Source organism: Triticum aestivum, chromosome 3B, assembly GCF_018294505.1.
Source record: "Triticum aestivum cultivar Chinese Spring chromosome 3B, IWGSC CS RefSeq v2.1, whole genome shotgun sequence".
Lineage (NCBI taxonomy): Eukaryota > Viridiplantae > Streptophyta > Magnoliopsida > Poales > Poaceae > Triticum > Triticum aestivum.
This window is the reverse complement of record NC_057801.1, coordinates 410,783,747-410,802,382: the sequence shown is the minus strand read 5'-3', so window position 1 is coordinate 410,802,382 and position 18,636 is coordinate 410,783,747.

Genomic DNA, 18,636 nt, shown 5'->3' with positions numbered 1-18,636 from the left:
TAATGCAAGAACAGCAACACCAACATCAAGATGAGCAAGACGCCATCGCACTACCTCAACAACAAGAACGGCGTGAAGCTCAAGCACTTGAGGCGCTACGTGCCCTTCGTCATACAAATCCTGTTGTTGCCAACCGAAACCTTCTAATACGTCAAGAAGAAGAAGCAATTCGCGATGAAGTTCAAGAAATAAGATATAAAGCACAAGCCCAACGTCAAGCTCGACAAGAACCTCAAGTTCATCAAGAGCAACAAGACAATGGGAATCCTCCATGCCAAGAGCAACATGAGGTTGATAACCCTCCACTTCAAGGGTGACATCATCACTCTCGACCCCAAAACAATGAAGAGCAACGCTACGACAAGCTCAAGTTCACCATGCCCAAGTTAACCGGAAGGAATGATCCCGAAGAATACCTATCATGGGCATTGAAGGTCGACAAGATCTCTCGTTTACATAACTATGAGGAAGAGAAGAAGATCGCCATAGCACCCCTTGAGTTCCAAGACTATGTACTCATATGGTGGGAACAAGTCCTTGAGCGACGAGAAGCAAGAGGTGAACCACCAATCACCACATGGGATCAAATGAAGGATGTCATGAGAGCACGCTTTGTGTCAACTTACTACAACCGCAACCTCTTCAAGAAACTCCAACCCCTCAAGCAAGGAACAAAGAGCGTTGAAGAATACTACAAGGAAATGGAGATTGCCATGATACAAGCCAATGTCACGGAAGATGATGAAAAAACTATGGCCCATTTCTTGAATGGACTCAATCATCCTATCAAGAAGATTACCGACTTCCAACCCTACTCCAACCTCATCGAGCTAGTGCATCAAGCTACCAAAGCGGAACGCCAAGTGCAAGATGACTTCAAGTATGCCATGTACTCTTCCAAGAGCTACGGCTTCTCCAAAAACAAAGTTTCAACGACTCCAACGACTCCTACCTTGACAAAAGCTTCACCGAGCAATGGCGACAAGTCAAATTACAAGAAGACTTCGTCAACGTCAAGTCGTCCGCCTACGACAAGCAACTTCAAGCCGAGAGCATCATCATCATCTACTCCAAACAATGATACCATCAAGTCAAGTTACATCAAATGCTTCACATGCGGCGGTCGAGGCCACATGTCCTTTGAATGCACCAACAATCGCACCATGATCCTCAACGATGACGAAACCTATGAGTCCATGAGTGAAGAGGAAATGGAATCCCTTGAACAAGTGTCCATGCACCGGCAAGTGAACAAACATGAAGATGATCAAGTCTTTTGTGACGAAGATTCGAGCCCCACTCTTGTTGTCTCCAAGGTTTTGACCCTTCAACATCAACAAGAAGAATACCAAAGATGCCATATCTTCCACACCAAGGCCAGCATTAATGGAAGGGTCCGTGAAGGTCATCATCGATGGAGGTAGTTGCCATAACTTGGCAAGTGAAGAACTATGTTCCAAGATCCAATTGGTCTAGATGAAGCACCCACACCCCTACAAGGTCCAATGGCTAAGCGACTCTGGCACTATCCAAGTCGAGCATATGGTGCAAGTTTCTTTCAAGATCAGAGCTTGAAGACACTTTGGAGTGTGATCTTGTTCCGATGTCTGTTTCCACCTCCTTCTTGAACGACCATGGCAATTTGACCGAGGCGTCATCCACAACGGACGAACGAATCACTATAGCTTGAAGATGAAAGGAAAGGAGTACATGCTATGACCTATGTCTCCAAGTCAAATGATCACCGACAAGCAAGCCACCCATCATGGAGAGAATAGTGAGAGAGTGACCCACCAAAAAGAGAGTGAGCACCACAAGCCAAAATCGAGTGCCTACACGATGAGCGACAAGAAAAACTTAGTCCTTTTTACCACAAAAAGTGAGATGAGAGAAGTGTGTGAGAACCCATCAAGTGTTATGCACTATGTCCTCTTGTGCAAGGACGAGACACCTATAACTAACAACTCACACAATCTACCTCTAGTGTTGTCATATCTTTTGCAGGAATTCCAAGACATTTTCCCTAATGAGCTACCTCTGGGACTACCACCTCTAGGAGGCATCGAACACCGAATTGACCTCATGCCCGTAGCACCTCTTCCTAACAATGCACCCTACCGCGTCAACCCTGAGGAAACCAAGGATATCCAATAGCAAATACAACAACTCATTGACAACGGCCATGTACGAGAAAGCTTGAACCCATGTGTTGTACCGGTAATCCTTGTTCCTAAGAAAGATGGCACCTATCGCATGTGTTCCGATTGTCGTCCCATCAATACTATCACCGTTAGATATCATTACCCTATTCCACCCTTAGACGACATGCTAGATGAGTTTAGCGGAGCCACCATTTTCTCTTGATCTTAAGAGTGGCTATTACCAAATCCGCATACAAGAAGGTGACGAATGGAAACCGCATTTAAGACCAAATTTGGCTTATATGAATGGCTTGTTATGCCAATGGGTTTATCCGAAGCACCCAGCACTTTCATGAGACTCATGCTTGTTGTTCTTAGGCCATACAATGGTGTATTTGTTGTGGTGCATTTTGATGATATTCTTGTCTTTAGCAAATCCCTCAAAGATCATGTCACCCATCTTAGAACCGTTTTACAAACTCTTAGGAAAGAGTGACTTTATGCTAATATGGACAAATGCCTTTTTGGTGTTGATAAGCTTGTTTTCTTGGGTTTTGTAGTATCTTCTAAGGGTGTGCAAGTAGATGAATCTAAGATCAATGCTATTAAAACTTGGCCACAACCATCCAACTTGCAACAAGTGCGAAGTTTCCTTAGCCTAGCCGGTTTCTGTCATAGATTTGTTAACCATTGCTTCTCCTTTACATGCTTCGAGTAAGAAGAATGCACCTTTTGTTTGGGGACCATCCCAAGATACCGCATTCAATGAGCTTTAGAATTTGCTTACGCATGCTCCTTTGCTTGCATTACCCAACTTTGATGAACCGTTTGAGATACATTGTGATGCTAGTGGGTACGTCATAGGAGGTGTGTTAATGCAAGAGAATCGTCCCATAGCTTACTTTACTGACAAACTTTTCGGAGCGCAACTCAATTATCCCATATATGACAAAGATCTATATGCTTTAGTGCGGATTTTGCGCGAGTGGAACATTATCTTTGCCCTCATGAATTCATCATCCATACCGACCATGTAAGGGCATATTTATCCCTTAGTAGTTTTGGTGATTGATGACAATGCTTTTGTGGAATAATCGTGTGCATTGAGCATTTCAGATATATCATGTCTAAACACAAGATGATTTGGTGCCCCTCAAAGGCTATTGAAGACGGCGTTTCTCTACGTTTCTTTTCGGTGGATTTGAGTCGTAGGAAAGCCGTACTATTAAGAGGGGGTAAGTGTTGGAAAGGTTTGGGTGGAATCAACACATACACGTCTGTTCCTTTTTGCACCACCTTTCCTTTGGATCTTTGGAGCATCCTCCATCTCTCCGTGTCTCAGCAAAATGAAAGACTCCTAGTGTTGCTAAACTGAGGCAGGCGATAGTAATGCTCTTCGGAGAGGTACTACCGCAGGCCCTTGCGGTAGTATCGGCCACCAGCGCGGTAGTACCGTAGGTGCTCACGGTAGTACCGCTCCTTGGGAGCGGTAGTACCATGGCCTTAGGCCAGGCGCAGCTGCTCAAGCGGTAGTAGGGGCGGATGAATTTTTTACATCCGCGCCCTACGTGGTAGTACCACTCCATGGGCACGGTAGTACCGTGGGCTCTGGCCAGGCACAGCAGCATGAGCGGAAGTAGGGGCGGATGTAATTTTTTACATCCGCACCCTACACAGTAGTGCCGCTCCAGGCTTGCGGTAGTACCGTGTCGGATTTTTGCATAGATCAAAACTCAGCGGAAGTAGTCACGGATGTATTTTTATATGTCCGTGCCTTCTCAGCCTAGACTATTCCTGCCTTGTGGTAGTACCGCAAGGGGGCGCGGTAGTACCGCGCCAGCGGTTCTACCGCTCCCTGCCTTGCACATCAGGACTGGTCTTTGCCCCTACCATGCCAGCAGTAGTACCGCAGTTCTCTATGGTAGTACCGCAGGCCCTTGCGGTAGTACCTCTTGTATGATGCGGTAGTACCACGTGTCGCAGGCTGAGTTGGTGGATAACGGTTGGATTTGTCCCTTGACTATAAAATGGGAGTCTTCTTCTCCGAGTCGACCACCTCTTCCACCTCCAAGCTCCATTGATGCTCTAAGCTCCATTTTCGCCCGATCTCTCTCCCTAGCCAATCCAACTTGTTGATTCTCTAGGGATTGGTTGAGAAGGCCTCGATCTACACTTCCACTAAGAGAAATTTGATTCCCCCACTAATCCCTTGTGGATCTTGTTACTCTTGGGTGTTTGAGCACCCTAGACGGTTGACGTCACTGTAGAGCCATAGTCCATTGTGGTGAAGCTTCATGGTGTCGTTGGGAGCCTCCAATTAAGTTGTGGAGATTTCCCCAACCTTGTTTGTAAAGGTTCGGTCGCCGCCTCCAAGGGCACCAATAGTGGAATCACGGCATCTCGCATTGTGTGAGGGCGTGAGGAGAATACGGTGGCCCTAGTGGCTTCTTGGGGAGCATTGTGCCTCCACACCGCTCCAATGGAGATGTACTTCCCCTCAAAGGGAAGGAACTTTGGTAACACATCCTCGTCTCCATCGGTTCCACTCTTGGTTACCTCTTACCTTTACTTTTGCAATATATATTGTGTTATATCCCTTGCTTGCTTGTGTGCTTGTTGTTGTTGCATCATATAGGTTGCTCACCTAGTTGCATATATAGACAACCTACTTTTATGCAAAGTTTAATTTGGTAAAGGAAAGCTAAAAATCCTTAGTTGCCTATTCACCCCCCCTCTAGTCAACTATATCGATCCTTTCAATTGGTATCAGAGCCTCGTCTCTTAAATTAAGGGCTTTACCGTCCTAAGAGTATGGTTGGCACCATAGACGGTGAGGAGGAGCACCCCGGTGTGAATCCTTCTTCTTCTTCGGCCGGTGGGGGATCCCCGGTCTCACATGAGGAATTCAATGTGGCTTTGGACACATTCAAAATCTCCATGACGACCAAGGTCAAAGGCATGTTCAAAGAGTTCCTTGATGGTCTTAAATTATCCACCACACCTTTGTAAGTGGCCGCTCCCACTAACAAGGTGGCGTATGCCAACTCTGATAAGGGGGAAGCTTCTAGTGATAAAGTTCCTTTATCTAGTGATAGAAATGGTAGCGGCATCTTTGCCCATGTTGAACCACCTCTTACTTATGGAGGACCGGTTCCCTCCACTCATTTAAATCATGCGGGTTCTCCTCCTAAGATTGTGAAAAATGAGGATTTTGACTCTTGGGTATATCACTTTAAATGTCATTTAAACCATTTTAATACTAACCTTTGGATAAGTATTGAGCAAGGTTTCTATCCGCATGACCCAAGCAACTTTACCCTGAGAGAAGCTGTGGATCATCAATTCAATGAGAATTCCCTCTTCATCATCCAAGACGCAATTCCATTCAAAGACATTGCACATCTACGTCCGTTCACCGTGGCCAAGGAAGCTTGGCACCATGTTGTTTCTCTTTACAAGGGAAGCACAAGCATTCAAAGCTCCAACTATGAAGTGGTGCAAGATGAAGCCGATGAGTTTGCAATGAATGAAGATGAAGAACCTCGTGAGCTTTACCGAAGATTAACCACTCTCGCGGTATCTCTCCGAGATCATGGGAGCAAGGATACGGATGATAATTGGATCAAGCGCAAATTCATCAAGGCCATGTCCTCCGTCATCCGTCAAAGGTCGGACTTCCACACCTTGTCCTCAAGTGAAGTGTTGGATGAGTTTGTGGCGATGAGGATCTTGGACAAGACCGCCGACAATGCGCTGTTGCGTTCTCAAAGAGCAAAGAAGCCCAACCTTGCCTTGAAGGCCAAGGCTAGTGTAGAAGAGGAGGATGAAGAGGAAGATGAGGAGAGTAACCCCGAAGATACGAAATTTGATTATCATGAGCACATGGCTCTTGCTTCAAGGCAATTTTGGAGCAAGAAGAACTCAAGGCCCAATTTCAACAAGAACAACTCAATTGGCTTCAAGGGCAAGCAACGTGTGAGAACATGTTACAGTTGTGGCAATGTGAGCCATTTTGTTGTAGAGTGCCTTACGAGAAGCGGGAAGACAATGGTGGGAAGCTCATCCGAAAATACAAAGCGAAGTCCTTTCCTAACAAGCACAACTTCACCAAGAAGACTCCGACCAAAGGGTTGGTGGCACAAGAAGAATACAATGAGGGTGATGATGATGATGAAGATAGTGAAGCCATGGCCATGGCCTCCGTTGCCATTGCCACAACTTCACGGGTGTCTCTCTTCGATTCACCCAACGAGAACATCACCACCAAGTGCCTCATGGCCAAAGCCACCAACAAGGTAACCCCCAACATCAAAACTACCATCATTACTAATCCTTCCTTGACGGATTGCATTGATGAAAGTGAGGGGTCTAATGAGGAAGTAAATGAATTTGAGTCTTTTATGAGTAAGCTCAAGGGCAAATCCAAGAAGCACTTTGTTCCTCTCTTGGAAAAACTTGGTGAAGACAATGACATGATCGAGGCTCATGAAGAAACCAGCTCGAAGATGGAAGGTCATAGTCGTGACTATGCCGATGAGATATCGGATCTCTCTAGTGCTCTTGAGGAAGAGCGTGTTCATCGTTTGACTCTTGAGGAGTCACACAACGATGACCATCTAAATTAAATAAAGATCTTGATCATTCTTTTGTTGTATCTCGTGTGCTCGATTCCAAGAAGGCTAAACTTGGGGTTGATCATGCTAGACTCAAGGAGGAGTTTGATATACTTGACAAGGCTCACAAGGCCTTGAAGGGTGCTCATGCTAGCCTCAAGGAGTCTCATGATCAACTCCAAGTGAAGCTAGCCAAGGAGAAGGCCACTTTTTCTCATATGGTCTTAATTGAGAATGCAAATGCTACTAACCCGTGTTGTGAGCATGTGCATCTTGTGGAGGAGAATGCCAAGTTGAAGGAGAAACTTGAGAAAGGCCTTGTGTCTTGCATACAAGGTGAGAAGAATCTCAATGACCTTTTGAGCAATCAAAAGGAAGTTTTGGCCAAGGAGGGAGTTGGGTTCGCACCCAAGTTTAAGAACAAGAAGAAGAATGACAAGGCCAAAGGACCTCCTCCTCTCAAGCAAACTTTTGTGCAGGAGGGAGAGGGTGCTTCTAAGGATAAGAACAGCAATGTGAAGGGTAGTGATGTCAAAAAGGGCAATGCTACCCCTTCCAACCAAGAAGGCGACTTTAACCCTTCGTATGTGTTGTGTCGTGCTAGTGATGGGCATGTTTATGCTAAATTTGTTGGTTCACCTTATGAGTACATTGAATGGTCTATTTGGGTTCCTAAGACCCTTGTTACTAACATCAAAGGACCCATTACAAAATGGGTACCTAAAACCAAGCATTGATCTCTTGTAGGTGTTTGCTTCCGGTGGGGGGTCATGGTTGCTCGATAGTGGAGCCACAAATCATATGACCGGAAGCAAGGACTTTGTTGTGGACGTGCACAAGATCCCATCTATGCCCACCAATGTCGAGTGGGGTGATGCCTCGTCTTCCAAGGTATTGGGTCTTGGCAAGGTAGTCATTTCTCATGATCTCACGATCGAGAAAGTCATGCTTGTTGAGTCCCTTGCATACAATTTACTTTCCGTTTGTCAACTTGCACTCATGGGTTTTGCCACATTATTTGATATTGATACCGTGTCCCTCTTGTAGAGCAAGACTCTTAAAGTAGCCTTTGTTGTGCATGTCGAGAATGTTCCTTATGTGATTAACTTTTCGGAGCGACCCACTAAGACCGCGACATGCCTAATAGCTAAATTTGATGTGGGGTGGCTTTGGCATCGCCATTTAGCCCATGTAAATATGAGATCTTTGCAAAGTCTCCTCAAGGGGGACCTTGTCCGTGGACTAACGAATGTTAGCTTTTCCAAAGATCGTGCTTGCAGTGCTTGTGTCGAAGGAAAGTTACATGAGAAGGCTCACCCACCCACGACTATCATCTACTCAAAGAGACCCTTGGAGCTTCTTCACATGGATATCTTTGGGGCCCCATCCTTTGATAGTATTGGGGGTAGAAAGTATTTCTTGGTGATTGTCGATGATTACTCAAGGTACACTTGGGTATATTTCTTCAAGAGGAAGAGTGAAACTCAACAAACTGTCATCGACTTTGCAAATGAAGCTCAACGTCAACATGATGCAAAGATCTTGACAATAAGAAGTGACAATGGCACCGAGTTCAAGAACTACACCTTGGATGAGTTTCTTAGTGATGAGGGGATCAAGCATCAATATTCCGCACCATACACCCCTCAACAAAATGGTGTTGCGGAGAGGAAGAATCGGACGTTGATGGATGCAGCAAGGACCATGATGGTAGAGTTCAAGTCTCCTTACAACTTTTGGGCTGAAGCCATCAACACCGCGTGTCATGCATCCAATCGGCTCTATCTCCACAAAGGCTTGAACAAGACTCTTTATGAAATACTCAACGGTAACAAGCCCAACCTCAAGTACTTCTGGGTGTTCGGTTGTAAGTGTTTCATTCTCAAGAAAGGTGTTTGTTTGTCTAAATTTGACGCTAGAGCTCATGAGGGCATATTTGTTGGTTATGCTACAAACTCTCAGGCTTACCGTGTTCTCAACAAGTCCACGGGACTCATTGAGGAGACGTGTAACATGGAGTTTGACGAGAATAACAGCTCCCAAGTGGAGCAAAGTGGTACTTGTGATGCAGGTGATGAAATTCCTCCCCAAGCCATAAGAAGAATGGGTGTTGGTCATATCCCACCCATTGAGGAACCCCTTGTGGCGGAAGGAGAAGGACAATGCTCCACTCAACTGGAGCCATCACCGACCCAAGACCCACACGCTTCCAAAGAACAAAGTGAAGGCCCTCAACCAAGCATACAAGATCAAGGGCAAGATCAACCTCAAGATGGTGGTGAGCCACCAAGTGATGGCCAAGGTCGAGTTCTCCCTTCCGAGCAAGTTCAAGATCAAGAGCAAGCTCAAGATCAAGAACAAGCTCAAGACAGTGCTAAAGATGATCAAATTTTCACTCCTCTTTTCACACCTAAGGAGGAATTAGAGCGTCGTGCCGCTAAGATTGCATCCAGGCTCACAACCAAAGATCATCTCATGAAGAATGTGCCTGGAAGCCTAAGAAAGGGGGTAAGCACTTGTAGACAATTAACAAACTATTGTGAACATCACGCGTTTGTTTCTTGTGTCGAACCCCAAAAGGTCTATGAGGCGCTCCAGGATCCGGATTGGCTCAATGCCATGCATGAAGAACTAAACAACTTAGAGAACAACCAAGTGTGGAGATTGGTGCCAAGGCCAATGAGGAATCATAATGTCATTGGAATCAAGTGGATATTCAAGAACAAGAAAGATGCTCATGGGATCATTGTTCCCAACAAGGCTCGTTTGGTGGCACAAGGCTACTCCCAAGTCGAGGGTATCGACTACGGTGAAACCTTTGCTCTTGTTGCTCGCCTTGAATCTATTCGTTTGTTGATTGCTTATGCTTCTCATCATAATTTCAAGTTGCAACAAATGGATGTGAAGAGTGTTTTTTAATGGTCCTATTAATGAGTTGGTGTATGTCAAACAACCCCCGGGGTTCGAGGATCCCTATTTCCCCGATCATGTGTACCAATTCGACAAGGCACTCTATGGCCTTAAACAAGCCCCACGTGCGTGGTATCAACATCTTACCGAGTTGTTGCAAGATCGTGGGTTCAAAATTGGGAAAATTGACCCCACTCTTTTTACTAAGAAGGTCAAAGGGGAGTTGTTTGTATGCCAACTATATGTTGATGACATTATCTTTGGTTCCCCTAAAAAAACTTTCAATGAGGAATTTGCCGCTCTCATGACCTCAAAGTTCAAGATGTCTATGATGGGAGAGTTGAAGTTCTTCCTCGGGTTCGAAATCGAGCAAAGAAGAGAAGGAACCTTCATCAACCAAGCAAAATACACTCAAGACATGCTCAAGAGATTCAAGCTAAGTGACGTCAAGCCGGCTTCCACTCCAATGCTTGTCAAATGCCAACTTGACATAGATCCCAATGGTAAAGCGATGGATCAAAAGGTATATCGCTCCATGATTGGCTCCTTGCTTTACCTTTGTGCATCTAGACCGGATATCATGTTGAGTGTGGGAATTTGTGCATGGTTTCAAGCCGCACCTAAGGAAAGTCACTTTGTGGTGGTCAAGAGAATCTTTCGATATTTTGCTCATACCCCAAACTTTGGCTTATGGTACCTAAGTGGAGCCAACTTCAATCTTTTGGGCTATTCAGATAGATTGGGCGGGAGACAAAGTGGATAGGAAGTCCACCTCCGGAGGGTGCCAATTTCTTGGTTGCTCTTTGGTGAGTTGGTCTTCCAAGAAGCAAAGTTTTGTGTCTCTCTCATCCACCGAAGCAGAGTATGTGGCTGCCGAGAGTTGTTGTGCTCAACTTCTATGGATGAGGCAAACTTTGAAGGATTTCGGTGTAAGTTGTGACAAAGTGCCTCTTTGGTGTGACAATCAAAGTTCCATCAAGATCTCTCTCAACCCGGTGCAACACTTCAAGATGAAGCATATTGAGATTCGGTATCACTTCATTCGGAATCACATTAGGCGAGGGGAGATCAAGCTCAAGTATGTCAACACTCATGATAACCTTGCGGATATTTTCACGAAGCCCTTGGATGAAGCAAGATTTCGCGAGTTAAGGCATGAGCTAAATATCATTGATTCGAGCAATGTAGCTTGAATCCTTGCACACCCCACCATACTCATCTTGATATCTTGTTTAGGTCTAGGCATGGACATAGGGGGAGTGTTGTTCTCTCAATGAACTCTCCCTCCCCCATTATGCATAAACGGATCAACTTTTCCCATTAGCCATTTTTTATGGTACATGTGCTTCAAAGATGAGTTTTGGTCATGGGCCCAAGGATAATTCTTCGCGGTGCCATACCAATTGACTCAAACATAGGTGGCTTCGGCCACCATCCTCTCCTCTTGAGAGGTCGTTGCTTGTGCTTGTTCCTTGTTGTCTTTTGCCTTCTTGTTGTGTCATGGTTGTGTCTGTGTTGCCTCATGGGTGTGTGTGGTTGTGTGTCCGTTTGCGTGAAGGTTGCGTTGCAAAGGCTGTTTTCCTCTCTTGTTTGCGAAACTTGCATTTTTATGGGTCTACGGTACTACCGTGGCTTGTGATACGTCTCCAACGTATCTATAATTTATGAAGCATTCATGCTATTTTATTATTTGTTTTGAATGATTACGGGCTTTATTATACACTTTTATATTATTTTTGGGACTAACCTATTAACCGGAGGCCCAACCCATATTGCTGTTTTCTTGCCTATTTCAGTGTTTTGAAGAAACGAAATATCAAACGGAGTCCAAATGGAATGAAACCTTTGGAAAAGTTATTTTTGGAACAAAAGCAATCCCGGGAACTTGGAGTGCAAGCCAGGGAAGCGTCGAGGAGGCCATGAGACAGGGGGGGCGCACCCACCCCCCTAGGCGCGCCCTCCACCCTCGTGGGCCCCTCGATGCTCCCCGACCGACTTCTTTCGCCTATATATTCCCATATACCCTAAAACCATCGAAGAACACAATAGACTGGGAGTTCCGCCGCCGCAATCCTCTATAGCCACCAAAAACCTCTCGGGAGCCCGTTCCGGCACCCTGCCGGAGGGGGGATCCCTCACCGGTGGCCATCTTCACCATCCCGGTGCTCTCCATGAGGAGGAGGGAGTAGTTCACCCTCGGGGCTGAGGGTATGTACCAGTAGCTATGTGTTTGATCTTTCTCTCTCGTGTTCTCTCTATGGCACGATCTTGATGTATCGAGCTTTGCTATTATAGTTGGATCTTATGATGTTTGCCCCCCCTCTACTCTCTTGTAATGGATTGAGTTTTTCCCTTTGAAGTTATCTTGTTGGATTGAGTCTTTATTGATTTGAGAACACTTGATGTATGTCTTGACGTGCTTATTTGTGGTGACAATGGGATAATATCACGTGATCCACTTGATTTATGTTTTGGTGATCAACTTGTGGGTTCCGCCCATGAACCCTTGCATACGGGTTGGCACACATTTTCATCTTGACTCTCCAGTAGAAACTTTGGGGCACTCTTTGAAGTACTTTGTGTTGGTTGAATAGATGAATCTGAGATTGTGTGATGCATATCGTATAATCATGCCCACGGATACTTGAGGTGACAATGGAGTATCTAGGTGACATTAGGGTTTTGGTTGATTTGTGTCTTAAGGTGTTATTCTAGTATGAACTCTATGGTAGATTGAATGGAAAGAATAGCTTCGTGTTATTTTACTACGGACTCTTGAATAGATTGAGCAGAAAGGATAACTTTGAGGTGGTTTCGTACCCTACCATAATATCTTCGTTTGTTCTCCGCGATTAGTGGCTTTGGAGTGACTCTTTGTTGCATGTTGAGGGATAGTTATATGATCCAAGTATGCTATTATTGTTGAGAGAACTTGCACTAGTGAAAGTATGAACCTTAGGCCTTGTTTCCTACCATTGCAATACCGTTTACGCTCACTTTTATCATTTGTTATCTTGCTGTTTTTATATTTTCAGATTACAAATACCTATATCTACCATCCATATTGCACTTGTATCACTATCTCTTCGCCGAACTATTGCACCTATACAATTTGCCATTGTATTGGGTGTGTTGGGGACACAAGAGACTCTTTGTTATTTGGTTGCAGGGTTGCTTGAGAGAGACCATCTTCATCCTACGCCTCCTGCGGATTGATAAACCTTAGGTCATCCACTTGAGGGAAATTTGCTATTGTCCTACAAACCTCTACACTTGGCACTACAAAAAAATACACTTTTGTGATGATACGTGTTTGTCACAGTAGGCCGTGTTTTTTGTCATGCATGTACATCCATGACGATTTTATGAAAGAATCAAGATAGTCATACCTGTGCTGTCGTAGAAGTGTTCCATGACATTACCAAAATTATCATCACGGAAGTGTCCACTTCCATGAAGATAAGTTGCGCGTCACAGAAGTGCTTTCGTCAAGGGTGACCGACACGTGGCACCACCGTAACGGAAGGCCATTAAGCTATTGGGTCCGGTTTTGGATTTGATAACCCGTTAACAGCCCGAACCAATGGGGATTTTCCACGTGTAAAATCATCATTGGCCACAGGAAACACGTGTTGCCTCACCATTGGGACAGATGTCATCCACTCATTGGACAGGAGGCGCCTATGATAGGTCGACACGTGGCACAGCCCAACAGTGTCCCATTCCGGTGAAAAAGGCCGGCCTAGTAAAAATTAGCAGGCCGGCCCATATAAGGCCTACTTGTGTCACGTCCATTTAAGCCCACGGCCCATACGAGATGTGCCAATTCGGCCTGTCAATGGCCCGTTAAACATTTGACACCATTGCAGCCCATCGTCGGTTCGAACCCGTTAACAGCCCCCTATATATTTGGGCTCAATATCGGCCCATCGAGATTTCGGCCTGTTAACGGCCAATTCAATGGATGGGTCAATTTTCAGGATGTACATCTTTCGGCCTTTTAGCGACCCATTCAAATGTTGGGCTAATTTCTGGCCCGGTGTGTCTTTCAGCCTGTTGACGGCCCATAAATCTGATGGGACATTTGTAGTCGGTCCTGAGTTTCGTCCTTTTAGCGGCCCATTTAAGTGTTGGGCCAATTTCTGGCCCGGTGTCACTTTCAGGCTGTTGACGACCCATAAATCAGTTGGGCCATTTGTAGTTGGACCTGAGTTTTGGCCTTTTAGCGACCCATTTAAGTGTTGGGCCAATTCCCGGCCCTGTGTGCCTTTCGGCCTATTGACGGACCATAAATGAGTTGGGCCATTTGTAGTCGAACCTTAGTTTTGTCCTTTTAACGACCCATGCCCTTCATGGTCCAATACCAGCCCGATTTCTCTTTCGGCCTGCTAAAGGCCCACAACACAGTTGGGCCATTTGCAATACGACCTGAATTTTGGCCTCTTAGCGGCCCATGCTCTTCATGGTCCAGTACAAGTCCGCTATCTCTTTCGGACTGCTAAAGGCCTACAGTATAGTTGGGCCATATGTAGCCCAAACTTAGTAACGACATGTTAACGGCCCGTGAAATAAATTGGGCCCACCTGTTGCCCGCTTCGATGTCGGCCTGTTAACGACCCGGGAGGTAAGAGGGCCGACCATTAACTTTCGGCCTAGTAACGACCCATTAACTTAATGGGCCCACTAAAGTTCGTACATATCTTTAGGCCAAATTAGATAATTTGAGCCCATTACGACGAGCAATTATGCAAAGGACCAAAACCTATCAAGCAAAGGTATGGCATACAGGGAATAACGTTGCACATCCATCATATATTACAGGAAATTACATCCACTGGGCAATCAAAGATTGATGCCAGTGCAAATAAATGAGCAGAACCTAACCATCTACAAAGTCACAATCTGCAACCTCAGCACAGATGACGCCCATAAGCATGTGGGCAAGTTCTTGCTGCTTTGCTACACTATCTGTGAAAACATTGATCAGTTGTTGTGTCGCATGACTCTGCACCTCTTATTCATCCACCATTTCCATCATTGCTTCAACCATTAATTGGTTCACAAACATACATTTATTCTGTTGCATTTGAGATAGAGGATACTGAATAGGTTCAGATGGCGATTTTGGCAGGCTTATATTATTGATAGTGGAGAGTGTCTCGACCACTGCATCATAACATAAATTAGGACAGGAACCAAACAGATTAATCATGAGTTATTGCCATATTACCTGCCCTAGATTTACTGGAAAGAAACAATGGGGTTGCCTTGCTATTTTCAGAGTTTGTCTTCTTATCTTCAGCAGCCTGCACAAAATTAACACACTAGCATTACTATCATTGGCCAAGTCACATAATAGGAAAGCAACATTGACACAATGAACGTTTGGGCAACTAGCCTACACCAAATTAAGACAATATGGCACATCTATCATCAGCCAGGTAAGGTAATACGAAAGCAACATTGACACAATGAATGAATGGGCAACCAGAGAAGCACTACAATTCAGTAATGTGCGTGATATGAGATAGTACACTCATGCAGCTCAGTATGCAAAACTACCAGGCAGTTTTCCTTACAAAAATCAACATTGGCGCCTTTAACATTTTGCTACAACTAATTTTAGATCAGATAAAGGTTAGATTCACACCGATTAACAAAATACATGCTGATGTAAAAATATAGTGATATACAACAGGGACTTACATCAGCATTGGAGCACAGAGAATTCCCGCAAGATATTTTCCTCGAATACGATCCCAATGGAGGAAGTCTTCTATCATTTAACCTCATTTTCTAAAAGAGAGATGGGTAAGAAACATGTAGAAAATATGATCAGAATGCTATAAAATTTCATGATGCGAGGATACACACACGCTTCTTAGAATGGAGTTGACATTCTTTTGCTGGACTGGAGGGGACTAGTTCTTTGGCCACTGGAAGCTGCTTATTATCACTGGGAGTTGGGTTTCTCTGTGCTGGAGCAGTATCTATGAAAAATGGAGTTGGTTTATTATCTCCTGGCATTTGGATCTTTTGCAAAGACCTGGTTTGTAACCCTTTAGATTCTAACATAGCCGCCTTCCCCTTGCATGCCTTATATAAAGAATGGTGATTCAGTTATAAAACATGCTGCAGCAGAGATGGAATAGGTACTGAAGAATAGAAAGCCTTGACATATTGACATGTATTCCCTCCATCTGGAAATAAATGGATGGGTCTAGGCGTATTTCAGTTCTAGATACATCCAGTTTTATCCATTTCTGCGACATGTAATCCGAACGGAGGGAGTATGATGTAAGAGCTAGGGATACGATAGGACAACACAGTAAAAAAACACTGAAAACCAACTGTAGAACCAAAGTATTCAAACCCACTGATATGAGATAGTACACTCATGCAGCTCAGGATGCAAAACTACCAGGCAGTTTTCCTTACAAAAATCAACATTGTGGCCTTTAATCATACATTTTGCTACAAGTAAATTTAGATCAGATAAAGGTTGGATTCACGCCGATTAACAAAATACATGCTGATGTAAAAATATAGTGATATACAACAGGTACTTACATCTACATTGGAGCACAGAGAATTCCTGCAAGAATCTTTCCTCATAAATGATACCATTGCAGAAATTCTTCTATCTGTTAAGCTTATTTTCTAAAAGAGAGATGGGTAAGAAACATGTAGAAAATATGATCAGCATGCTATAAAATTTCATGATGCAAGGATACGCACACGCTTCTTAGAATGGAGTTGACATAGTTTTGCTGGACTAGAGCGGACTAGTTCTTTGGCCACTGGAATCTTCTTATTATCAGTAGGAGTTGGGTTTCTCTGTGCTAGAGCAGTATCTATAAAACTTGGAGTTGGTTTATTATCTCCTGGCGTTTGGATCTTTTGCAAAGGCCTTGTTTGTAACCCTTCAGATTCTAACATAGTCGTCTTCCCCTTGCATGCCTTCTATAGAAGAATGGTGCTTTAATTATAAAACATGCTACAGCAGAGAAACGGAATAGGTACTGAAGAATAGAAAGGCATGACATATTGACATGTATTCCCTCCATCCGCATTGGAGCACAGAGAATTCCCACAAGATACTTTCCTCTAATACGATCCCAGTACCGAAAGTCTTCTATCCTTTAAGCTTATTTTCTAAAAGAGAGATGGGTAAGGAAGATGTAGAAAATATGACCAGAATGCTATAAAATTTCATGATGTAAGGATACGCACACGCTTCTTAGAATGGAGCTGACATAGTTTTGCTGGACTAGAGCAGACTAGTTCTTTGGCCACTGGAATCTGCTTATTATCAGTGGGAGTTGGGTTTGTCTGTGCTGGAGCAGTATCTATGAAAACTGGAGTTGGTTTATTATCTCCTGGCGTTTGGATCCTTTGCAAAGACATGGTTTGTAACCCTTCAGATTCTAACATTGTTGTCTTCCCCTTGCATGCCTTATATAGAAGAATGGTGCTTCAATTATAAAACATGCTACAACAGAGATGGAATAGGTACTGAAGAATAGAAAGACATGACATATTGAAATGTATTCCCTCCATCCGAAAATAAATGGATGGGTCTAGGCGTATTTCAGTTCTAGATACATCCTTTTTTATCCATTTCGGCAACATGTAATCTGGACGGAGGGAGTATGGTGTAAGAGCTAGGGATACGACAGGACAACACAGCAAAAAAACACTAGTTGAATGTAAAATTGTATGCTGGCGGAATACATACGGAAATAACTAAGGCAACATACACGTGTATGATTGGGAAACTAAGATGGCATTGCAACAGAGCACTAGAACAACACTTCAATGTAAAAAAACATGGTATGGTAGACAGATGAAGTACATACTGATGAATAACAATGCAAAAGATATTCAGAAGCATGATGTCCAAATTAAGCAGATGGCATTGTGATAGAGTAGAATGACAATACTTGAATTTGGAAACATGTTATCATGAATGGAATAGGTACTGAAAAACAGGAAGGCATGACATATTTACATGCATGATCAACATGCTAAGCACATGGCATTGCAACAGAGTAGATACACTCCAGGACATTATATGCATGTTGTACCCATATCATAGGACAAGTTAGAGCAAGGACCTTGTGGGGTGAAGAGGATTCATCATCTTTCTGCAAGTCTTCTGAAGAACTGCCTTTACATGTTCCATCATATTGGGTATCATTGACATCAAGTTTATTGGCCTTTACATTGCTCCGTGAGGTTCTTGTGGATATATCAGTGTGTGCAATTATATCTGACATGCATGGAAGACAACTAGTAGTTAGATTTATGTAATGAGTGCCTGTAGGAGACGACATAAATAGTTGGACTGGTGTTAACTAGCAGCAACAGGTCTCATAAACTAAAGGGAGAACATAGATGAAAGCTACAGAATATGTATCATTTGTACTCGAGATTAACTAGATGGCACACAAAAATATTAAAGAACAACATAGGTAATACTAGAAGTGGTATAATACTATAATCACCAGCCTGTGGGTTAGCATTGGCTGATGGATGATAACTATGGAACAGTGTTACCTAAAGAACAAGTATCTTAGCTGAACTATGGAACATCGTTAACTCCTGAACAAGACCCTTAAGAGATCAGCATGAATATACGATGAAATGTGATGATCTATTTTCCATGCTTAGATGAATAACAAAGCCATAAATGTTGCACACAAGTAAGATGAGGGTACAACCTATCTGGCTGCCATCCATAGGAGTGAGCATCATGTGCTGACTTGTTGATGGCCCTGCAGTTGTTGTGGTTGTCCATATCGGGCACCCGCATTCGATGCAGGGAACTGTTGAGTGGGGACTATAGCTCCCTTCTGGTGTATGCTTCCCTTGTTGGAGCAGCTGCGGTGAGTCGGAAGACGGTGTGTCTGAAGATGCAGATAACGCATAATGTTAAGAACGACATATCTCTTTGATCTGAAGAAATACAC